The sequence below is a fragment of the Trichosurus vulpecula genome, chromosome 4 (genome assembly GCF_011100635.1).
Source record: "Trichosurus vulpecula isolate mTriVul1 chromosome 4, mTriVul1.pri, whole genome shotgun sequence".
NCBI classification, from domain to species: Eukaryota; Metazoa; Chordata; class Mammalia; order Diprotodontia; family Phalangeridae; genus Trichosurus; species Trichosurus vulpecula.
This window is the reverse complement of record NC_050576.1, coordinates 129,512,389-129,538,882: the sequence shown is the minus strand read 5'-3', so window position 1 is coordinate 129,538,882 and position 26,494 is coordinate 129,512,389.

Here is a 26,494-nt window from a genome sequence, read left to right as displayed (position 1 = left end):
TAATAGGATAGAGTCAAATGATGGACAGTAATCATCATAAGAGCATGCCTCACCCTTCAATAACTGAAGTGGATCCTAAGATATTTGATTTGGGGGATTCCCTGGCGCTAGAGGAATGGAAGGACTAACTGAGGCAGAAATTCAGCAAGAGACAGGTGTATTCTCACTTCATCAGTGAGATGTGGGTTGTGTACAGGGAACAACTCACAAAATCGAGCTCACCTATTCACAACCATTTCAGAAAGACCTAGAAAGATCTTTCTGGCTGTAATGAATGACCTCAGAGAGCATCTCAAGAACCTGCTGTTGAATGATATCAGAGTCTAATAGCCTTTGTGCATTGCCCATAATGGTGGTATCAAAGGAATCTTGAAAGATATGCATATGTGCAGACTACCAGATTTTTAACAAGAAAATCAAAGTAGACTAATGCACTATGACGAGAATTCAAGATGTTTTTGCTTTTCCATTAGGCAGTCAGTGGTTTTCTGTATTGGATTTGCATGGTACTTACTACCAGATTCCTATGGCAGAGAAAGATTTCAAAAAGAGAGAGAGAGACTGCTACCACTATGAAGTCTGTATCCCAAAGAGATTTTTTTTGAAAAAAAGTAAAGGACCTATACGTACAAAAATATTTTATAACAGCTCTTTTGTGGTGGCAAAGAATTGGAAATTGAGGGGATACCCATCAATTGGGGACCTGCTGGACAGGTTGTAGTATATGATCATGATGGAATATTATTGTGCTATAAGAAATGACAAGCAAGATGTGTTCAGAAAAGCCTGGAAAGACTTACATGAACTGATGCAAAGTGAAGTGAGCAGAACCAGGAGAATATTGTACATGGTAACAACAATATTGTGCAATGATCAACTTTCAATGACCCAGTAATACAAAGATCTAAGACAATCCTGAAGGACCTATGATGGAAAATGCTATCCACCTCCAGAGAAAGAACTGATGGAATCTGAATGTAGATCATTATTATTATGTAGATTTTATTTTCTATATTTTTCTTGAGGTTTTTTGTCTGTATTTTCTTTCCCAACATGACTATTACGGAAATGTGTTTTTCATGACTGCACATGTAAAGCCTTTATCAAATTGCTTGCCTGCTCAATGATAGCGGAGGGAAGGGAGAATGGGTGAGAATCTGGAACTCAAAATTTTTTTAAAAAAGCAAAGGTTAAAAATTGTTTTACATGTAATTAAGAAAAATAAAACATTAAAAAAATTTTAAAGACTGCTTTCAGCTGTGCCGTTGTATTTTGCTAGTTCAAATATATGCTTTATGGCATCTCAAGAGGTTCTCTTAACTTTCAGAGACAATTGGAGAAACTAGTTGGTGATAAGTGTTAGTGCACCTTGATGACATCATTTTTGGAAAAACCCCAGAAGAAGACAAGGAGAGCTTGACAAAAGTGTTAGATTAGCTAGCAGAAGATCACCTGAAATTTGAACAGACATGTGAACAAGCATTTAAAGATTTGATTAACTGCTTTAGAGGTGCACCAGTATTGACCTATGCTGACCCAAGCTAGCCTTTTGTACTACATACAAATGTCAGCATGGTCATCTTGGGAGCAGTCCTGTATCAAGAGAGTGATGAGAGCATGAAAACAGTTACATTTGCCAGCAGAAGCCTGAGAAATAGTGAACCATCCTCTTCTATTTACAGGCTGAAGTTTCTGGCTTTGAAGTGGGGTGCCCTTGAGAAATTTAGAGATTACGTGTATGGAGCAAAGTTGCAAGTGTAGACCAACAAAAATCCATGACATATTCTGACAAGTGTCAAGTCGGATGTTATTTACCAGAGAGGAGTGACAGCACTAGCAAACTACGAATTCAGCATTTGCTACCAGTCTGAAAAGATTAATGAGGATGCAGATGCACTGTCTAGAAGACCATAGGACACCAATGCTGTGATAATACCTAAAGAAGGTGTAAAAGCTATAGCCAAAGCACTAGTCTGCAACTAGATGGCAATACATCTTAAAGTCCGGGACTTCTACCATGCCATAGACCATCTGCCAGCAGCATAGATGGATCTTGTTTTGTTAATTCAACCTTCTTTGCTTCAGTTGTCTGTCAATGACTAGAAAGAAGAGCAGATGGCTGATGAAGGGTACACGAAGTAATACAAACCAAGAAATGAAGTGGTGATGGAAAAGGATTCAAGTGCCAGCCTTCTGAAGATGCTGTACTATTAAGACAATGGAAGAAGTCAGAGCTAGGCAATGGAGCACTACACCAGACTGTTACTGATCCCACCAATGGTACCAGGAAGCAGTTGCACATCATGTTATGGTCATGAAAGTTCTCCATAGTGATTTTGGACACGTGGGTCAAGAAAGAACTCTAGACCTAATAGAAACAAATTTTGCTGGTCCAAGATGGCCATAGCTATCAACAAGAAATGTGAGACTCGTATATATTGTGTGCTCCCTCCACTCCCAAAAAAATTACTACTAACTCATACTTCTTGCTTTGAGAATATCATTACTAGAAAACCTTTGAAACTTGTCTGTATTCCTATCTCTGGAAAGAGATAACAATAACATAAGTCAGATTGGTGGTGATAGCACTTTACTAAGTAGGCTCAAACATACCCAATGAGGAATCGGAAAGCCTCTATAGATGCTAAAGTATTGTGGTAAAAATATTTCTCAGTGTATAGACTTCCTGACAGGATCCATTCATATTAAGGTAGATATGTTTAAAGAAACATTGGCTCTGGCTTGCATTAAGAAGTCTGAAACAACATCTTATCTTCCTCAAGGGGACCCACAACCTGAATGTCTCAACCAGACTATGATGAATATGCTAGGGACACTGAGATCAGAACAAAGGTCTCAATGGAGTCAGTATGTGGCTTTTCTGGTACACATACAATTCCACTAGGAATAATCCTACTGACTTTATACCCTACCTGCTGATGTTTGGATGTGAGACACACCTACCTATCGACCTATGTTTGGGGGTCTCAGAGGACAGAGACACTGAAGATACTCATGACCAGTTTGTCTTTCAGTTGAGAGGGGGGTTGAAAGTTGTTTACAGCATAGCTACATCATCAGCTAGGAAGAATGATGAAAGAAATATATGATGATAAGAAACTCATGTTCACTGTTAGGAACTTCATCAAGGTGACAGTGTCCTGCTAAGAAATCTTGATGTTCATGGGACACACAGGCCAACAGACTGATGGAAAACTACTCATGTCTAGGTGTAGAAGGCAACTTGTCTATTTACAAAATAACCCCTGAGACTGGTGGAGAAAGAATAAAGATAATTCATACTAATCACTTACTGTTAATTGGTGTGTTAGTTGACCTCCCAGATAGGGAAGGTAAGGGTGGCAAACATTCATTCGCCTCAGCAGTTTTATCTGCTAGTCATGCAAAGACTGTCTGATTCAGACAAAAGATCAAAAAGACGTTTTAAGTAAAAAAGGCCCTATATTCTATATTCCAATAATCAACTCAGATGAAGGGAGATGAGAGTATCCATCAGAAATACATTTTCTGCCTAATATTTCAATCCTAGAGACTCTTTGGGGATAGAGAATTCTCTCTGACTATAGTAACACTACCAGCCAACCTGGGCCCCCTATAGGGTCAGATTTAGGTGGATAAGATTATCATTCTGATGAGGATTATTATCAGCCCGTACCATTGACAAGCATCAGTACAGGGGTAAATAAATCAACAGGTCACAGGTGGGTTAGGACTAGCCACACCGTGACTAGGCTAACTTACAATGCCTCAGGTGAAACTGGGAAAATAGTTACACAAATAGCCAGATGATGATGCCATTATTCTTGTACTATGTGTCTTGAATATAATTGCTTATGTTCATATATTTGCTTTTTTCAAATATGCTTCTGCTTATTAGATTTTAATGCTATTTATTATCATTATTATTATTATTATTATTATCTTTGTATTGGCCTAATGCCAGCTTTATGGTTCCATTTGTTTGATAATGTTGCTTAGTTTGCATTAGTTTGTTATTAGGTCTACCAATGTTATTATTTCTACGCTTGGTTGCTTTTATTCTATGGATATCCAAGTGACACTGTGAAATGTGCATGATACACCCTGAATATAATTTAGAATTTGAATTTAGTCACTGAAGCAACCTGTCAGCTGAAGCCACTCCGCATTCATGTGGTCTGTTGTATATATTGTTGCTGGTTTGCTGTTGTTTGTTGGTTGGTTTTTTGCTGTGCATAATGTTCAGGGGTGACTTTCTGGGATGCTGGTTAATAACGTTTACACCAGGACTTAGTGCTATGTTGTACAGGTGCCAGAAGGGGTAGGATATGAGAGACACTAAGGAGGTTTAAATGGCAAAATCCGGCAACTGCTTGGCTATGTGGAGTAAGGGAGACTATGGAGTCAAGGATTATACCAAGATGATAATCTTGGAAGACCTGGAAAAACAGGGGTCTCTGACAGAAATAAGGATGTTTGGAAGAGTGGTGAGATTGGGGGGAAATAGGTAATGAGTTCTGTTTTGGACATATTGAATTTCAATGTCTATGGACACCTTGTTTAAGATGTCCAGATGGAAATTGGTGATACAATACAGAAGCTCATGGGAGACACTAGGAATAGATGGAGAGAGAGAGAGAGAGAGAGAGAGAGAGAGAGAGAGAGAGAGTCAGAGACATAGAGACAGAGACAGACAGAGACAGAAACAGACAAAGAGACAGACAGAGAGACACAGAGAAACAGAGAGACAGAGAGAGAGCTGTGAACCATCTACCAAGAGAGACAGAGAGAGAGCTGTGAACCATCTACCAAGATGCACCTACCATGTACCAAACAAATGTGAGCTAATGAGCTCACCAAGAAAGAAAGTATAGAGAGAAAAGAGAAGAGGGCTCAGGAGAGAATCTCGGGGTCAAGTGATTTACTCAAGTTCACACAAGTAGTAAGTAGAAACACCAGCATAACTAGGGCAATGTGATCAGGGCCTTTGACAAGCCAACATCCAGGAGAAGCATACTTCCTTCCCACCCCAGACCCTTGTGGTCCTCCATTAGATTTGTACCGCTCCCACTTCCTCACCTGGCACTAGATCATCACCACAGGGTCTTGGCACCATATCTTGATTCTCTCTTCGAGGACCTTCCTTTCCCTACTCCCACACCTCCTTGCACCACCACCCCTTATGAGGGTAGAGGGATAAGGTATTGCCAGTGGTGCCACAATGGCATAGACCGGATCCTCAGTAAATGCAATGTTGGCAGGCTTCTGCTAAGGTAAGCTGCCATAAGCTTTTTCCTTCTTCCAAAAAATGAATTTGTCATGGATGTCAGAATTCCTTTTTATAGGTCTGAGGGCCAGGATTTGAACCCACGTCTATTGTTCTTTCTCCTGAGTTGTCAGGCAAGCTCAGATCTTTCTTCTCAAATCTTTCACGATATTTTCTTTACCATTCTTCTCTGTACTTGCCAATTTCTAATTTGTATTCCAGTTAGTTGTCTTCATGTCTTTTCTCTGATAGTAGATTATAAGGTTCTTGAGGGCAGGTCTTATATCTTATTTCATCATTGTAACCCCCATAGGTTCTAGCATAGTTTCTCTCACATAATTAATAGATATTTTAGATTAAACTGAATTGAACCAAAGCTAGGATGGTCAAAGAAATTCTCTTGGCCTTTAGAAATTAATATCCTAGGGAGTTGCCATGCTTTGCCACTTGTCTCTCAGATTGGAGAGAATATGGGTCTAATTCAGTATGGGTGATTCTGATGTTCATAAGTTCTTAATTTAGACCAAGATCAGGGAAAAATACAGCACTGTAACTGGGGCTTCACACCAAGACTATTCCAAAGTAATAAATGATTTTACTACCAATTTTAGCCTCACTGAGGAAGCATTTCTAAATGGTCAGTACAGATCAAACTGCTGAATAATGTAAAAATGGGAATGAGAAAGACATTTATTCATTAAACTCAAGTTTTGCCATCCTCATGACTGCAAATGGGAATATTTTTACCAGTCTTTGTTGTATTACAAAAAAGATCAGTTACTAAAAAAAAGAGGGATTTGCATCAGCATTTCATTACATTTAATGAAACATTGTTTTGATATAAAAAGTTTTGATGGACCAGTTGTTGTTTTCTGGTCCCCAAAAGAGACTTTAATTCATCTTGCTCAAAATCAAAATTCATCTCACCATATAAAAATACCACTGTACATAATAATGTCTTTGATTTTCCAGTTAGTCTATGGAAGCATAGGGATAGGTTTCATTAACCTCATGCAATTGGGATTTTTACAATAATCATAGCACATATATAGCACTGTGAAGTCAGAGTTGCATATCACTTCATATATATTATCACATTTGAGTTAATCCTCATGATAACCCTGTTAGGTAGCATAAAAATTACTATCCCCATTTTATAGATGAGGAAACAGAAACTTGGATAGGTACCTTAACCAAGGTCACACATATAAGCAGTAGAGCCAGACCTTATTCCGGGTTTTTTCTATTCCCAATACAATGTTCTCAGAAACTCATATCCAAAAAGTGAGAAGTGTGCAACATTGATATAACAGGTGTTAATAACAATAAAAATGTGTGTTATAATGATGGTAATATTATAACTGTGCACATGAATATGTTCCGTTTTTATAAACAACCTGGAGATCTCACAAAATGGAATTAACTCCAGTGATCCAGGCTCTATTCTCTCTTCCCCCTCTTTTGATTTCTGTAGGGAGTTAGTGCCGACCCTGGGGCTGCTCGGACCCTAGCGCTTGGCCTGTTTCCTGGGTAATACCAGACAGGCTTAGTAGGAGTTGGAACAGTAGGCGCTCGGAGGAAAGACTTCCGCCCCTAGCAGCACCCCTAACAGCACCCCGCTCCTGCTCTGATAGCCATCCTTTCTCATGCAGGCAGAGTCCATTCACCAAGGACTCACAAGCCCAGTAGGAGGAACCCAGCTGGCCATCACCGTATGCTCTTGAACCAGTGCCTAACACAAACATGCTTTAATTAATGGGAACTTCTTTGATACTTTACAAGGGCATCCTGCCCTGTGCTTCACATAGCTCATACAGTTCTGATATCAGCTGGCTACATGCCTGAGCCTTCCCATGCCTCCGTAGATACCATAGGACAGCACCCCGTTCTGTTCCCATACTCCTGTGGAAACCACCTTACCACAGCCCTAGTTTTTCCCATACACTTGTAGGCAACATAGTTTATAATAATCCAGATTCTTCCCACCAGATATCGCTACTTACATCTAATCTAAGTGCAACAATACATTACTGAAGCACATCTCTTTTTTCCCATGCTTTCATCCCCTTGAACACCTGCTTCTGCTTATGTAGTGCAAAACCCTATAAAACTGGATAATGTCTGCCAATAAATCGGAGTTGTATCCATCTTGGCTCCCACCTCATCATTGCGTACTGAGATAGGGCTACTTGCTGGTCAAGGACCCCTAACAGATTTCTATCATCCCTCTTCTCTCCTTTTCCTCCCATCCTCTCTCTTTCCTTATCCTCTCTTCCTTTCCTCTCTCTCCTGCTCCCACTCACCATTTCTATCCTTCCTCACTTCCTTTCCCTTCTTTCTTCCTCTACCCTTTTCTGTTCTTTCTCTCCCTCTCCTCTTCCTTGCACCTTCTTCCCCCTCTTCCTTCCTCCAGTACTCCCCATCCCCCTTCCTTCCTTTCTCTAAAGAAGGTTCTAGGGTGAGAGTACAGTTGAATCATGATGTTGAAGTCCAAGAAATCAGAAGCATAGCTGGGAAGGGAATAAAGTTTGGCCAGCCCAGGTCTCTCCTCAAAATGGAGATCCCTGGGAGGAATTCACCATATAAGTTAACATGAAAGTGCTTTGCAAACCTAAATGCTGGGTATTATTAATCATCATTATTTTTTTTCTCCCTTTCCTCTTTATTTTGCTCTCAGGAGAGAGGCTGGCTGCCCAAGGACTCTAACAAAAAACATAGACCCTAGGAAAGAGGATATCATAGTAGCTGGAGCAACCAGGGGCAGTCCCAAAAATTTCCAAACAGATGGACAATGTAAGGTGGAATGGAAATACCTATCCAGTGGAGCAGTCCCACCAAAGACAAAAACTTTTCCTATTTTGCAGTTTTACTTTGGGGGACATGGTTAAGCACACCCTCTACTGAAGCTCTGCTATGAGACTATATGGTGTGATGCAGGTGGGCCTGGTTTTTCAAAAGCTACTCTAGCAAAGTGCAAGGTCTGGTAGTACTAAGTTGAAAAAGGTCTTCAATATGGACCTGTAAATGTACTATAGATCTGTCATCCTGGGACCATCCTAGCCATGTTTAGAGAGGCTCATCACATGAAAATTAGCTACAATCTTTTGAGTCTTTTCAGCACCCCCCCAACTTGTGGGTATAGCTATCTACTAAGGTATAAAGGGGGTTGCCATCTACATAGGTGGAGGGAGTATGCAAGCCTATGCAATCACGGATCTTTGAAGGATTGAAGTAAAAGCAAAACAGAATAAGTGAGTTTCCAGTCTAATAAGGTAGCCATTTAATTTTTAAAAAAAAAAGGAAATCATTATAGTGACCTTGTTGCCATCTCATAGGTTTGGATCTAGAAGCTCATCTTGTATGATACTATTGATTTCAAGGCAGGCTTTAGCTTTGCAATTCCATTAGTTTTAATTAGGTTCACAGTGGTGGCTTGCTTTAGAGCTGAACGGACTAATGACCCCAGATATAAATAATTAAGAGAGCACATGATCTTGTCAGTTGTGTTTTTCCTGTGAGAAAAGAACTCTTTGTCAAGAATAAATTAACTGCTCTCTAATTACTATGTAAAAGCAAATAATACATAATGGGGGAGGAGAATCTAAAGAAAAATAAATTACATACCTTAATGATAATTAAGATCCCATCTACAAATACTACTAGGGTCGTTGTCGAGGTGGTTCCTGTTCAGGTATCGATTGGATTAGCCTTCTGAAGTTATGCAATCTTCCAGTCTCTCCCCCAATCCTCAACCAGCTCCACCCTCCTGCTGCCCACATCCTATCATGACACTGACTAAGATCACCTGTGATAGGAAATGGACCTGTGGTTTCACTGCTTTAGGGAACTCCCAACTGAGTAAACTCCCTCTGCTACTTCAGGTTGCAACTTATAGTCTAACAGTTGTCCAGTGGTACTCAGAGTTTAACTGACTTAACCAAGGTCACACAGCCAATATATGTCCAAGGCAAAACTTGAACCCAGTCTTCTTGGCTTAGAAGTCACATTTCTAAACACTACACCACACTGAATCTAAGTTGACTTTATTCACTATACCATGTTGCCCAGGATCATAGAATTTAGAGTTATAAGGAATTATAAAAAAACCACCCAATCCAACTCCTTCACTTTACAGATGAAACATGGAGGCTTAGAGAGGTTGAATGATTCACCCAAGATCATATAAAAGATCCAAGATTCAACACAGGCTCTCTAAATTCAAATGCAGTAAACTTCAACTGTTATTTATTACTGCTTAATCTCACTTTAGTTTTCCTTGTTCTGCTTTAAAGTGAAACATTCACTCACCTATAGGTGCTTCATTTGTTTAAAAAAATCTCTATTCTATCTGTATAAAAAAATCTCTAAAAATCTCTTAAAACTCTCTCTCTCCATATGTGCGTGTGTGTGTTCATGTGTTTGTATGTATGTATATGTATATATGTGTGTATGTGTGTGTGTGTGTATCCTTGATCCTACCTCTGTAGCACACAGAGAAAAGAGGGGAAAAAAAGAATATGATGGCCAAGGTCACCACTTCTCATGACTGCCATTGTCCTAGTCTGGAGGTTTCCTTGACAACCTTAGTCTACTCTCTTTTCTTTCTTCTGGCCTCTGAGTTTCAGGATTTGGTTTTGGGACAAAGTCTTTTTTGTTGTTTTTATTACTATAAACTTAATAACCACAAACAAAATGGAAAGAGCCCTGAAGAGCATCTCTCTTTATGTGACCTTGGGCAAGACTTAACTTTAGTTTCCTTCTGTAAAATGAGGTTAACCAAGACAACCTCCAAGGTACCTCCCAGTTCTAACTCCATAATACCAGTGAAGACCAATAACCAAACAAACATAAAAATAAGAAATAGAATTATATATAAGACCATTATTGCTTAATAAGGGAGAATCAAACAAATTAACAGAAATAAAACAAGCAAGAAATGTTTGTGTGTATGTGTTTTAATGCCTGTGTCTTTTTCCAAGTCTATCTGAGCTTCTGGCTACCTTTGGCTTTGCTCTCTTTTTTTTCCAAGTTTCTAGTTCTAGTAAATGTGTATACAATTCTGCCTCTACTACAAAGTCTTTCCATATTTCCCCATATTCCTACTTCTAATTTTATAGTATCATATTCTATTAAATAAATAGACCATAATTTATTTGTCTGTTCTCTAGCTGTTGGGCATATGGGTTGTTTCCAGATTTTTGCAATTACATATAAATATAGAAAATGCATTCTTTCTAATGGGTCCTTTTTTGTCCTTTTTCATTATGTTTTTAAGGCAAAGTTTTAGTATTAGGAGGGACTAAAAGTACTACTGTTTTTAACTATTATTGTATACTATCATTACACTATATTGCTTTCCAAAATGTTTGCCCAAGTCTGTGCTCCCACCAACAGAGTATCAGAGGCACAGCCTCACCAATACTGAATTTTATCATTTTTTCCTCCTATTTTCTATGGTATCTTGAGCTCGTCTTGATTTGCATTCCTCTGATTGCTAGGGAGCTAGAGCATCTTTTCATGTAATTATTAATATTTTCTTTTCTCCTATAAATATCATCTGTTCTACAATCAGTCATTCAACAAGCATTTATTGATTACTTTGTTCAAGCTATTCTAAGCACTGGGGATACAAATACATGCCAAAAAAAAATTCCTATCCTCAGTAGAACTAACATTCCATGAGGCAGCCACAAGATATTTCCTTTGTGGAATCATCTGTCTTCATCCACTGACTACAGCACTTTATTTCTCTCAAATATATTAAGGATTTGTTTGCACACAATTCCACTTTTGATATATTAATTGCTTCAATGGAGCTATCTGGGCTTTCTGTGATTCCCTCAATGAGGGGAGAAGGGAGATAAAAAACTCCACTAGATTACAATTTCCATGAAGAACTTAACTACATCCGGTGGTGTGATGGTAAATGTTTAATAACTGGCTCTCCAAGAAAAAAAAATATATTCAAGATAAACTTGTTAAGTTTAATCTGCATTATTAACATCTTCTCCAATACTTTCTTAAGTCTAGACAATCAACAAAACAATAAATGAAGCTCTGATTTGTAATAGTTGTCAGGGAATAAATGCTTACACTGAAATTTTAACAATCATCTCTCTTAAGCCAGTAAGAGCTGACTCCAACACACCCCTTTCTATATCTCATCACTCCTAGCACCTCCTGTAAGATGTTTTCAACAAAGCCAATGTTTAATAAATTGAGGAGGGGTGGGTAACTGAATGAATAAAGAGATGACATGTAGCAGATAGAAAGCAGTCTTAGAGTCAGGAAGATTTGGGTTTGAAATGGTCAGATTGATTCTGTATCATTTTAAATTGATCCTATTTACAGTTGATTGATGGTTTTTTTTTTTCCTGTAACTGCCTAAGTCATGATTCTTTGTCTCTGAATCTAGTTCAGAAATTCAGATGAGTTAAGTTCAGAAATCCAGCTCTCCTGCTAATCACTGCTCTGTTCTTGCCTCAAGGAAATCTGTTATCCTCGAGAAATGCAGATGGACACCAGGAAGTCTGGTATGGTAACTTTACACCAAACTATCCTTCAAGGATTTCTGTTTTGTTATCTAAAGAAATCTCTTCCACCATTCATGTCAAGCTCTTTTAACCAATCATAACTTGCTCCCCATATATGAAATCCTATTCTTTGTTCTGCATTCCCCAAAGCTATAAAAGAGAGCTGCCCCCTCATTTAGGGTCTTAGATTTACTGAGGAAGCTAAAATCCTATTTATTGGTAAATTTGAGCTTTACTAATAAATTGATCATGATCAGAACTTTGTGTCTCAGTTTACCTTGTTTTGACCATAACAGGTTCAAGTCATACCTTTGACCTGTACTGTCTGTGTGACCATAGGCAAGTCACTTAACATCTCAGTTGTCCAGATATTTGACTGGATGCTGCAGACTAGTTACAAATCTGCAGTGGTAGGTGATCTTTCTTCACTAGGAGTTCCCTACACCAATAAAATCACAGGTCCCTCTATACCCAAAGAGGGATTAAAAACCCCTTGATTATGTAGCAATACCAGCTTTTTTATGATCCTAGGTTTTAATGCCAGAAAGGACCACAGAAATCACCTAGTCCAACCCCCTCATTTAAAAGATGGGAGGATCACAGAGACTAAGTGACTTGTTTAGCGACACACAAGTAGTGCAAAGCTGAGGCAAGGTTCCAAACCATATCTTCTTCCTGCAAATACAGTGATATTTCTACTTCACCATGTCTCACTAGCTCCTTGCAGATTACCAAAGGACAGGGGGTGGAGGGGCGGCAGGGTGGGAAGTGTTAGTCAAACTGTTTAGTTTGGATCTATTTGCCATAGGCTCGCCCAAATGGAACAAATCATCTACTTTCCAACAGTCACTTCCAACTAAAAAAAATAACCAGGAAGGGTGGGTAGTTCCTTTTAATTTTGCTACTAGACAAAACCATCCTAAATCATGCATAATTTTAATATACTGTAAATTTAGTAAAATGCCCCTAAAATATTGTGAAAGATATCTCACAGACAGGGCTATGTAAAGAAGTTAAAATAATGAGCATTTTACAAAGATCCACTTGTTCCCCCAGCAAAGGTGTCCTTTGTGAGAATGTGACAACGGCAGCTCCAGTCCTTAGTTGGGAGAAATAAAAATAGAGATCGAACTAATGACTGTAAAACAGCACAGGCTGTCTCATTTTGGTGTTCAGCATTATAACATGTTACATAAAAGGCAGAAAAGCAGTCAAGAAAACAACTTCCTTGTTCCCTCTTCCTGGATTATCTGCTGGCCCCAAAGCTAGAACCTCCTGAGTATTTTGTAAATCAGTGCCCTCTTTCCCAAGAGAGGGAAGCTGAAACATAAAGGCTTTGATATTGGTCTTTTCCCTATAGTTTTGGGAGTTTTTTCTCCCTTAGCCAAGGGAGCTGTAATCAGCTATAAAAGGACAAAGTTTTATTGATTTTTGTCCATCATCTTTCAGAGAAGTGACACCCAAATATGGTTTGGAGCCTCCAAAAATAGAATTTCAGAGCTAATTAAAACAAAGAGAAAAGAATGGACAAAGACCTCTGTTTTCATTAGAGCTCTGGAATGATCCAGAAAGTGATCAAGGGAAAGAAAACCAGGCAGAGGGGGCTGGCAAAGTGTGCATACTACAAATAGAGTGAACTATGCCACGACAGTAGAATACAGTATAGTTGTCTTGGTAAAAATCAATCCACATAGATTAAACCCCTACTATGTGGTAGGCAACATGCTAAGCGGTGGGGATACAAAGACAACAGTGGAATGGTCCCTGCCCTCAAGGAATTTATATTCTATTAGGGGAGACAACATGTACATATACAAATATAAAACTGCCTCTGGGTTACTTAAAATTGAACTCATGGCTTAGGTCACCAGATGGTGTTGCTACATCAGGTTTTAGAGTTTACCCTATGGGGCTACCCTTCTAAACCTATAGCTCACAAGCCCTCACTAGTGTGCTTCCCACTAACAACAATCAGCCAGTAAACATAATTACTTTTAGCAAAGGCATTTATTAAAATGGCTTAATCAAAATAATAGCTACAAAACATTTTCTCCTCAAAACCTGGGGTACACCTTCCCACAAATACACACAGCATCCACGGAAAAAGTGGGTTCAAACTTGGAGTACAATGGTAATGAGGCATATGTGTATGAAATACATGTGCCAAGGCAACTTATAATCCAGAACTATAGGACCTAGAAGTCTTATCTTTCCTTGTATAGTTCTCTCTGCAATCTAAATTTCAATTGCCAATGTGAACTCTTTCTTGAGTCTATAGCCAAGACCTTAAAGTTGCTTCCCCCTTTGGATGACTTTTTTTTCTGTATCTCTCTGGAATGTGTGTCCCTGCTTCACCAAATGAGCCTTGAACTCCCAAACTACTGAATGATATGTCTCCTTCTAGATAAGTTACTACTAGATGCCATGGTCAATAGGGAGTGGGGGGGGGCAGTGCAGAGAAGGAAAGAAATCCCCTCCTCCTCTCATACAAAGGTCTTACTCTAAAACATCTCTGAACCTCTAATATTCAAACTGGTTTTTTTTAATTTAAGATCACCTGAGGGTGATCACCATCTTCCACCAGTCAATGAGAATGCCCTTTCTGATTCATTCAGAAAAAAAGATGTTTGTATTTAATAAAGGGAATAGACATATCTTTATAATTAATTTAACATTTCATTAACAACTTGTGATTACACTCTAGGCTTTTAAGTCTAAAGGATTAGTCAAAGATCAACCACGCCACTACAACAGTATATGCAGAATAAATACAAAATGAGGGCCAGGTCAATCTAGGAGGGAGGATATAAGTAGATGGGGGAGAGAGCATGGAATCAGGAAAGGTTTCAGGTAGAAGATAGAGCTTGAGGCTAAGAAATGAAGAAAGTAAGAAATTCCACAAGGTGGAGAGGAAAAAGGAGTACATCACAGGAATGAAAGGTAGCCAGTATAAAGCCATGGACATGGAGATGTGGTGCCAAGTGGGAGGATCAGAAAGAAGTTCAATTTGCTGGACCACAGAGTGAGAGAAGGGGAGTGACGCATCGTGAGACTAGCAAGATAGGCTGGAATCAGGTTGTAAATGGCTTTAAAAGCCAGCGAAGTTTATATATGTGTGTATGTATGTGTGTATATGTATGTACATCTATGTGTGTACATATGTGTGTGTTATATATGTCTATGTGCATGTATATGTGTGTGGTGTATGTGTATGTGGGTATGTATGTATGCATATATGTGTGTATTACGTATTTCCTAGAAGCAAGAAGATGCCACTGGAATTTCTTTAAAAGAGGAGTGGTCTGGTCAAATCTGTAATTAAGAAAAATCGTTTTGGCAATTATATTGAAGATGGATCATACAGAATGAGATGCAATTTCATGGAGAGAGGCAGGGACACCGATTAGGAGACTTTTGCAATAGTCCAAAGAAAAGGTGATAAGGTTCATTATACCCATCTAAAAGACAGTGTGCTGTCTTCTAGACAGTGTGCTGAAGGACTAGATCAGGGCCTGCACGTACTTACAGGGACTGCGTTCTCTATTTCTTTATCCCCTTCTGTGACTGGTCTTGGGCTGGATATGTAGAAGTCTCCAAAGTGCTTCTTGGTTGTTATCAAGATACTGATGCTCTTCCCCGGACCTTCACAATGACCCAGTATAGACTATTGGGCAAGAAATAGCAGCTTAAGCCGTAATTCGAAGATCCCCAAGACCATCTCCAACTTATCACCCTTACAAACATGGAAGCCCTTCCTTTCCACAAGTTCCATAAGGACTATTTGTTATACCAATTGTGGAGTCATAAGGGGTGTCAAGAAAACTTCAATAATTTTTTTCTACTTACTTGTAGTTATACAACTGTAATACTGGAAAAATTAGGAACCCCTGAGAAACCCCTAGCTACTGACAAGCACCCCCAGAAACAATGGACTCAGATCTCTTCGGCATTTAGCAGATATCCCTGGGGCCCTGTGACTCCTCCAAGGAATGTCAATAGATAGGACCATCCCACTGAAGGATAACCTGGCAGACCCTTTCTGTCTAGCAGATATTCCTGGGGCTCCGTGACTCCACCAAGAAATGTCAATAAGATTATCCCACTTAACGATAACCTGACTGAATCTTTTGATCAGCCAGGACCTTTGTTCCTGCTCCCCCCCCCACCCTGTGACCTGGCCTGTAGGTTCCAGGAGATAATTGACCACTGTACCCCCACATGTCCTATATAATTCAAACCATCACCCCAACATGGGGCCATTGATTTGGGTAGCAAGACCCCAGTGGCTGCCGGCTAATAAATTCTCCATTTAAAACTTACTCTGTGGCATGTCTCACTCGCTTCTGGTACAACACAACCACACCCTATATATCAGTTCTAATCAGCACTGCAAGACATCCAAGGAGCAGAGACACACTTGTCACTCTTTCTATTGCCCAAAAGCCTCCATGTCTCTACTGTGACCACCACTGGTTCTGCAGATGGAGCTTCCCACCAGAAATCTATCAGGAGCCAATGAGCACTAGTCATCCAGGAGCCTTTTTTAAGTTCACTCAAGCACCAATGGTAATTATTCCTTAAGGTAATCAGAATTATCCCCAGTGTATGGGAAATTGGAGAAACTGTCCCAGGCCTTAAACTCAAGATCCCTTAAGGATCTAGTAACTGGGAACTGATTCAAAGAGGCAATCATCTTGAGAGAAGGAATTAACTCTTCTAGCTGTTGCTCTAAAGAAAAAAAAGAACACACACAACCTGAGGCTCACATGCATAGTTAGACTATAATACCTAACAAAAGGCAAATAGGATTATCCCACCTAATTTCATATTCATTCCTCAGGCTATTTGTTATGCTTTTGTGACTTATTCTCCCCTTCGAAATTGCCACGTTTTAACCAGATTTTACCTACTAAAAATGTTTCTGAGGGAGAAACATGGAATGTGATTTATCCTGGGCACCACATCCCCAGGGAAGGTCCTGGGTCCCAGGCCAGGCACACTTAGGCACATCCCTCCTGGAGGAAGTATGGCATTTTATCCTCAGAAACTTAAGGTATAATCACAGGCAGCTATGCCTTAGTGGAGGAATAAAGAACTGATCTTGGAGTGAGGAAGCCCTAGGCTTAAATACTACCATTGACATGTACTGGATGTGTGATTCGGGCAAGTCATTTAACCTCTTAAAGTAACAAGCAGCTCTCCAAGACTAAGAAGTGCCAAGTACCTACCAGTCTTCATTGGCATAGGGAGTTCCCTAAATGGTTGAAATCACAGTTCCTATTTGAAAAAAAAAAGCTATAGTTAGAGCTAAAGAGCTACATGACTTGTCACCTGTGGAAAATTAGATGCAGATCCTACCAAGTAGGCCCCACATCTTATATCTCTGTATCCTCCTTGTCTAACCCAGTGATAAGGGTGACAACAACAGTTATCTGGCACATGATCCTACCCACTCAGGAAGCTAAATTTTAAGAAACTGAAGGGCAATAAGGTAGAAATACAGAAATGAAATTTAACCCTGTACTCTATGTCACATCCATGGGCTTATCAAAGCACGTTCATATTGTATTCATGAAATCTAACTCGAGCCAGAACCAAATATGTCTGAACTCCAATTGGATCACTTCAGTTTGAATATATATGACTATTTGGATCCTGCATGGAAGGTACCCCCAGGAAAGAATTCTGGTTCATTCTATAGGTTCTGTTGAAGAATTCTGTCTTCTCTTCAGGAAAGCATGTCTTCCTGGAGAGGACATTCAACAGCAGGGCCTTGGGAAGTCCAGATGGTGGGTATAACTGGAGGCTATTCTCAAACCAGGGCTACCCAGAAAACTGGGAGCCAGAGTCTATGTTTAGTCCAAAAACTGGTGCCTGATGGCATGAAAATAGAAACTCCCTTGAACCATCTGGTTCCTTTCAATAAATGCCTGAATCTTGGAAGTAGGAGGAACCCCAAGAGGTCATCTAATCCAACTCCCTTCCTTGCTGGCAAAACAGTATCTATCCTATTTAAAATACCTTGTGCAGTGCCTTGAAAGTAGTTCAACAAATTTCTGTTGATTGACTAACTGACCCTGTATCAGTAGCAGTTCATCTTATAGTCTTAAAGATGTCCTAGGGCAGAGTATCCACAGACTTCCCTCTCCATATTCCATCAGACTCCTCATTTCTAAACATTGTCCTGGAATTCCACCTAGCACAGACTGCCAAAGACAGAGGCTACCTCACCAAGCACACACACACACCCACAAAATGGGCAAACACTTTCACGCATGCAAATGACACCTATCCCATCCTAAATGTTTGTGTGCTCTGGTTTAACAAAATTTGTTGTCTCCCCAAGTATACCCTCCTCCCCACCTTCCAAACTCTCCCATTTTCCATGTCTGGCAATATGATCTAATAATGTTTCCAATTGCCTAACCCCCCAAACTGCCCTGAAATCAAACCTCTCATCCCAATCTTCCAAACTGTCACCCCTAAGGTTTTCAATTGCCTAAGTGTATCGCAGAATCTAAGAGCCAGAAGAGATGTCAGAGGCAATCTAGTCCAAGCTAGATCTGAACAAGGATCCCTTCTATAATATCCCTGAAAAGTGTTTATGCAGACTGTGCTTGAAGACCTCCAGGTAGGAAAAAACTACCTTCCAAGGCAGCCTATTCTCATTTTGGGTAGTTACAATTATTAGGAAGTTTTCCTGTACATCAAGTCTAAATCTGCCTCTCTACAATTACCACTAATTGTTTCTAGTTTTGTGCTCTGGGACCAGTCATAACAAATCTAATCCCTCTTCCCCCGATAGGCATTCAAATGCTAAAAGACAATTCTCATGTCCCTCAAAGTTTATTTTTTCGTCTAAACAATCCAGTTCTTCAAAGAGTCTTATATGGTATGAACTCAAAGAACTTCAGCTTATATGCTATGAACTCCAAGTCCTTCACCTTCATCCTTCTTAAAATCTTTCATATCTCTCTGTCTAGTGGCTTCTTCCCTACTGCCAACAAAGGTGTTCATGTATTCCCCATAATCAAAAAAAAAACCTCTCAATTAGCTTCTATCTCTTGTTCCTTTTGTAGCTGAGCTCCTTGAGAAGCCTGTCAACTAAGTGCCTCCACTTCCTTTCTCCTCACTCTTGTCTTAACTCTCTGTTGTCCAGCTTCTGACCTCATCATTCCACTAAAACTGCTCTCTTCAAAGTTACCAATGATGTCTTAATTGCCCAATCTGACCTTTTCTCAGTTCTCATTCTTATTGACCTCTTTATAGACTTTGATATTGTCAACACCCACTTCTTGATACTTTCTCCTCTCTAGGCTTTCATGACACTTCTATCTCCTGGTTCTCCTGCCATCTCTCTGATGGCTCCTTCTCAGTCTCCTTGGATGGATCTTCATTCAGGTCATGGTCAATAGCCATGGATGTCCCCCAATGCTCTGTCCTGGGTTGTTATAAAGAAATATTTTTAGAAGCTTTCAAGTATGATATAAGGGTCAGTTATTCTTGTAGGGATGAAACACTTTGTGAACTAGAAAGGATAGCTTAGAGGGCATTAAGCTATGGGTCTCAGTTTTTTTTTTAATTTTTAAAATGAGGAGGCTGGGCTACATGATGTCTCAGCTTCCAATTCTAAGTCTGTTTTCTATTGGTAGTTCATAATAAGGTAGGTTCTCACCAAAGGTCAAGTCATACTAAGGCTATCTGTCAAGGAAAAAGCAAAGGGTGAGTGCAGGGAGCCTGATGAGGAAAATTCAGGAATGATTACCAGGAAAGTGAAGCTGAGGACAGACACAGAGAAGTGAGTCACAAGCAGAAAAAAGATATTGGCTATCATAGTTAGCCAGCTTAAATTTCCTCACCATGGTCTATGACCTAGTATTATGCACAGACACTTCTCCCATTCACCTGGGCCTCCACTAATCCTCTCAAGTGGTGTCTAGACACTCAGATTACTTACTCTGACTTTCATCTCTTCGTACAGGTGCCTTTCAAAAATCTGAACTTAGCAGAGAGATTCCTGTGTAGCCACATAAATCTCTTTCAACACGTACTCCTTTTCTTCCTCAATGGGACCATTTGTATTTTCATTGGTGGAATCTCAGGCCACAGGATCCTACCTGCCTTTCATCTGAATCCCTTGAAATGTGCTCTCCTAATAACTGACTATTACAGCCCCCTACTCCAGCCTTCTCCTCCACCAAACCATCCCATCCACAGGTGATAGATCATTCTTACTAAAATAACAATGCGTACACAGTGGCAGCTAGTTGGTACAACAGATAGAGCACCAGGCCCTAGAGCCAAGAAGATCTTAGTTTAAATCCAACCTCAGAAACTTAGAAGTTGTGTGACCTTGTGCGAGTCACTTAACTTCTGTCTGCCTTCGTTTTTTCAACATAAAATAGGAGCAATAATAACAACTACCTCCCAGGACTGTCCTAAGGATAAAATGAGATATTTATAAAGTGCTTAGCACCATGCCTGGTACACGGTGAGACACTTGATGGATGCTTATTTCCTTCCTTCCTTTCTTCCTTTCAGCTTATCAAAGGCATACCTACCCTTCGAGGTCCGGCTCAAGTCCCATGTGCCCCATGAGCCCTTCTCCTGTGACCTGTCCTCAGTCACGACCCTTCTCTTGAATTACTTCAGCATTGATGTCTGCGCCACTCTCTTGGCATCATCCACCCTACCTGAAAATCACCAAGACTACACTTGGCTGACTCTCGAGTAAAGTTTAAGATCCTCAGTCCAGGGTTCTAAGGGCCAGTCATCTGCTATTATAATGGAAAGAGGATTGGAAGTAGAGTAAGAAGAATTAGGTTTGTCTTAACTCCATTAAATACTAGGTAAATCATGAACATGTCACAATGTCTCCGAATTTCTGTCTCCTTAGCGATGAAATGGGGATAATAAAATGAAATAAGTGCTGGGAGTTCTTTGGAACTATAAAATGCTATGTAGTTATAAATTATCATTCTTATTAAAAGTAATAGTAGTATGATATGAGCCTGGTAATGAATGCCTGTTATACTAAACTAGGCTGGCGAAATTCAGAGGATCTCATTATCAGATGGATTGTAGGGTTATCAATGTTCAACCAAAGTAGGATTTCAAGATCATCTATTGAGTCATAGGGGATTAAGATCAGTGTGAATAGAGGAAGTTTCTACATTGATGAAATCACAGGCCTTTTATGTGTTGGTATGCGCAGTAGCAATAATATACTCCTCTACTAAGGTCCTACTTGAACATCTTAGTATAATTTGGAAATTCAAAAAGGCTTGGTTAATGGAGTGCAATATCTGGCAAGTTCTACCAAGCTGGGAACTTTTAGATATAGTTCAGGTCCTCCACAGACCAGACTAGCTAAATTCACAAAGGCTTGTCAAGGAGAGTCTCATGACTGCTTTACTGTAACCCATAAAGACAATCCACTCTAGTCTTAGAGTGGTTGCAATCTATATGAAAGGAAAGAATATTCACAATGACACACTAATAGATCTCTATAAAAGCTTCAAGGTCATTTGCATGGCCCTGTGCCAGCCAAACTGATCCACTCACTGCCACTTTGCCACCATGCCTTTGTTAATACCATTACCCTTGCCTAGAATGCCCTCCTTCCTTTCTCTCTCTTCCTTTCTGCTTATCAAAGTTACACCCAGCCCCCAAGGTCAAGTTCAAGTCTCATTTCTCCCATGTGGCTTTCTCCTGTTCCCTGTCTTCAGTCATCTCTTCTTCCTTTGAATTCCTATAGCATTAATATCTATGCCACTCTCCTGGTTGTTATAGTTTGTCCTTCGTTCTCAAAGAGGACCGTGACATCAGGAAGATGATGCCATGACTTGCAACTGAGTTGGATTTGAGGGAGGGAGGGCTGCGCAAAGTCACCAGCCTCATTTTCTCCTCCAGAGCCATCTGGATCCAGTGGCCCAATATAGATCAGGACAACTGGAGATGGCCCAGATTGCAGAGGGAGACCTTGGCCTTTTAAGCTAAGGTCTTTCTGAGTTCTCACTTTGACTGAGGCAATGCCCATTCAGCGATGAGGCCTGTTTAAGAAGTGAGTCAAGGGATGGCCTCTTTAATCCAAAAAATAAAAAAATCCAACCAGGAGCAGAGACCCTCAGGGTTGCTGGCAGAAAGACAAACAATTATTATATGCCTTCATTCTGAGCCATCTGGGCCCAAAAAATAACCATTAAGTGATGCTTGGGCAGGGACCATTGGCCAATGTAACCGGAAAGATGCAGAACACTGTTACCTGTGGTGCCTATTATTAATCATCTTTATTAAAACTCTGGTACCTGCGGTGCCTATTATTAGGCACCTTTATTTATCTTTTCCATTTGCCAATTCGACTATGAGCCCCTAAAGGTCAGGAATCATGTCTCATCTTTTTGTATCCTCACACAGCGCCTAGCACAATTACATGGGATGCTGAGATTTAAGTCCTGCCTAGAGCAGCAGGCCGTTTCTTAGGAGTTTACAACCCAACTGTCAGACTAGAACAAGATGACAGTGCTAGAAGAAGACTACAGCTTCTATCACAATTATGCAAAGATAGCTAATGATTAGGTGACATGATAAAATAGCTTCATCGCCTTCAAATAAAAAAAGTAAGAAATAGAAGGTGTTATTAAAAGAATCATTCTTTGATACAAGAAAGACCGTCTGCTGCAAAGTCCCAAGGAGAAGGTGACTTGTTCTGCCTCTTTTCTTACTAGCCTGAGGTTCTTTTCTCTGGCAGTTTAAATTACAAGTGAAGATCACAGTGTTATTCGTATTGGCAAAGATGATTGGCGGTGAATTTTATCAAGATACTTTAAGTACCACATTAGGAAGGCTGCTTTTAGCACTCAGATAATTAACTGGTGAGCTGTCAGGCACTTTTTCATTTAAACGCACTTATTTTTTAATTAAAATGAAACAAAAAAAACATTAACATTTGTGAATTGTTTTGGTAGTTCACAGCAGTCTAATTAACTGATTTTTAACTTGAAAATGCCCTTTTATGTTGACAGCTATATCTCAAAGTCAGAAGCTTCTGGCATCAGCCCTAGGCCAAACTGTGAAGTATAGGAAATCTTAAAGTTGGAAGGGACCTAGAAGTCATATAGACTAGCTTCCTAACCCATATATGAATCCCTCACCCTAGAGTACTTTTAGCAAGTAGTGATTCAGTTTCTGATTGAACATATCCAGTGAGAAGGAGCTTACTACCTCACAAGGCAGCACATTCAAATTTTGAATACGTTTAGTTGTTAGAAAAATTCTTATTTGAGGAATTGCAAATATCATATCATTTGGTATATCTTCTTGCTCAATGAATTCCCTCATCAAGAAGAGATAGACAGATAAATAGCATTTAAAATAACTACAAAACTGTAAAGTAATTGGTAGTCTCCCTATCAAAATATATACATAGAACTATATGAATACAACTACAAACTACGGTTTATAGAAATAAAGATAGACCTAAATAATTGGGAAAATATTCACTGCACATGGGTGGGATAAATAAATATAACAAAAATGACAATACCACCTGAACTGATTTATTTATTCAGTGCTATGCCAATTAAACTACCAAAGGATTATTTTATAGAAGTAGAAAAAAATAACTAAATTCACATAGAGGCAAAAAAGGTCAAGAATCTCAAAGGAAATAATGAAAAAAGTAGGAACAAGAGAGACTTAACAATGCCAGATCTCAAATTATATCTCCTATAAGCACTAACCTTCTTTTTCATATATTATTCATAACAAGTGTTTATCCAAACTATATTTAAACATTATCCATGACTAGAAAGTTACTACCTTATGAAACAGTCCATTCTGTTGTTGGATAGCTGTAATCATTAAAGGGCAGCTAGGTGGTGCAGTGGATAGAGTGCTGGGTCTGGAGTCAGGAACACCCAAGTTCCAATCTAGCCTCAGACACTTACTAGCCATGTGACCTTGGGTCAGTCACTTCACCCTGTTTGCCTCAGTTTCCTCATCTGTAAAATAAGCTGGAGAAGGAAATGGCAAACCGCTCCAGTGTCTTTGCCAAGAAAACCCCAAATGGGGTCACAAAGAGTCAGACACTGAATAATAACAATCGTTAGAAAGCTGTTCTTAAAGTTTAATTTAAATCTGCCTATAACATTTACCTATTATTGGTCCTGGTCCTGCCCTCGGAGGCTACCCAAAACAAATCTATACCCTCTTCCAGAAAGAGGACAGAATATAGCTATGGCATCCCACCCATATCTTCTCTTCTTGAGTCTTTGTTGTTGTTGTTCAGTCATTTCCGATTCCTGATCCCATTTGGGGTTTTCTTGGCAGAGATACTGAAGTGGTTTTCCATTTCCTTCTCCAGCTCATTTTACAAATAAGGAAACTGAGGCAAACAGAGTTAAGTGACTTACCCAGGGTCACACAGCTATTAAGTGTCTAAGGTCAGATCTGAACTCACAAAGATGAGTCTTCCTGACTCCAGACCCAGCCCGCTATCTGCTGTGTCACTTACTTGCCCCTCTTTAATGTGCTGACATATTAATAAACCAAAGAACTATATCAACTCATGAAATTTTCTCATATGTGGCCCAGAAGAATCATTATGTACGGTTTATAGGCCTCCATTTCTATTTCAGTCTGACATCCCCGGTGTAGAAAAGAGTGTCTTGGATTGGAGTCAAAATGCTCAGTTCAAATGTAGAATCTGTTGCTTCTTGTCTATGTCCGTGCCAAATTATTTCATCTCTGTGGGTCAGTTTTCTCACCTATAGGTGATAAGATGAGAAGGATGATAATGCCTCTACCTCACCAAAGTGTTTCGAAGAAAATGCTTTGTAAACCTCAATATGCCATAGTGAACTGGAGTTGCCATTACTGTAATTTTGTCTTCCCAGACAAAGGTTGATTTGAACAACACCTGGGCACATTTATGACTACAAACGTGGATCACTTGTTCCAGACAGCTTTATTTGGGACTCTCGATTTCTCTATCAACTAGGGAACCATCCCTAAAATATTCAGGTTTCTGTTGTCAGTGAATCACTATTTAGGATGAAAAAAAATAACCAAATTATGGTTCTCAGAAAAATTCATCATTCGATCAAGTAACAAATAGTAACAACAAAAAAGATGAAGGTACTGGTTGTATTAGCTCGAAGAGCTGTTACAAAGGAGAAAACGTATGTAAAGTCTTTTGTGACCCTTAAAGTACCACATGGATGACAATTATTATTATTATTATCACTAATAATAAGAATCCCAAGTACAGTCTGTCTCTGTATTTTAATATTCTTTTTTTTCCTTCACCACTCTACTCATCTACCCCCATCGTGAAAATGCCCAAGGCTGGTTCTAAATGGAATCTGAGAGGAAATGTGACGTACTTGAAAGAGAAGGGGAATTGGCATCAGATGGTTTTAGTTCAGTTTGGGCTCTTTTAGTGTCTGTGTATGGACAATCATAACAAATGGACAAATCACAACTTTTTCGACGCTCGGTTTCTTTATCTGGATGTAAGGGGGACAGAGACCTAGACAGAGTGGCAGAAAGGAACAGAGAAGTCTTCCAAGTGTGCCCAGCTCTCTCCAGTGTTGCTGAAATGCCAACTTAAATCATCTTTTCATTTCCCTATATCTGGGGGTCTGGTGGGTAGGTGGTACAAAAGACAGAGCACTGGGGCCTGAAGCCAGGAACACCTGAGCTCAAATCTGCCATGAGACACTTACTAGCTGCGTGACCCTGGGCAAGCCACTTACCCCTATATCTGCCTCATTTTCCTCATCTGAGCTGGAGAAAGAAATGGTGAACCAATCCTGTATCTTTGCCAAGAAAACTCCAAAGTGGGTCACAGAGTCAGACACAAACTGAAATGCTGAACAGCGACAATATTTGGGTGTCGTGAATATAATGTAGATGAAATTAATTTACTTACCTCAACCTACACATCAGGGGAGCTTTGGAAGATTTTGCCTTGCAAGGTGTATTATAGAAGAGAAAAGGCATTGGTAGCATCTTGAAGTGTCTCTTTGCACAGTAATCAGTCGTGTTTGTGGGCCTGACTAATAAAAGATGATGCGTTGATCAGACATATTGGCAAGATAGTCTCACAAAAGAGCAATAACGCTCCCTTTGAGGAAGAAGTCACAGGAGCAGAAAATAACTCCAGCAAAAGGCAGCGGCTCAGGGGAAAGGAAGAAGCTCCAGCTATAATGAAAACTCTAGCAGATGACACGAGAGACTCAATAGAAAAGTGAATGACAGCTTTGGAAGCAGAGAGGGACAACAGCTATACAAGTAGAGAGAAAGAGAGAGATGAAGATCCGAGGGGTTCCTCTAACACACATGAATTATCTGCGAAGTATCCTCTCTCTCATTGGTGATGTGGAAATTGGTGGGACACTGTACCCTTTTGTGCATGGGGAGATTTTCATTTGTTATTTGTTTTGCTATTTGGTCCCTGTTAAAAGCTTTGCTGTTTGATTTATGGAAAGATGGACTTCTGGCCAAGAAGGCTGCCTGAACAGAGGCAAACCACCCCACTTTCATATCTCCAGCAAATAAACAACCCTCACACCAGAAAAAAATAATGATTACAACTACTTCTATTCAAGAACTCCAGAAAACTAATCCAGAAACCCACGGGCAATAGGAAAGAAGGTCACCAGAAAAGTCAACAGTAGCACAGACAAACAAG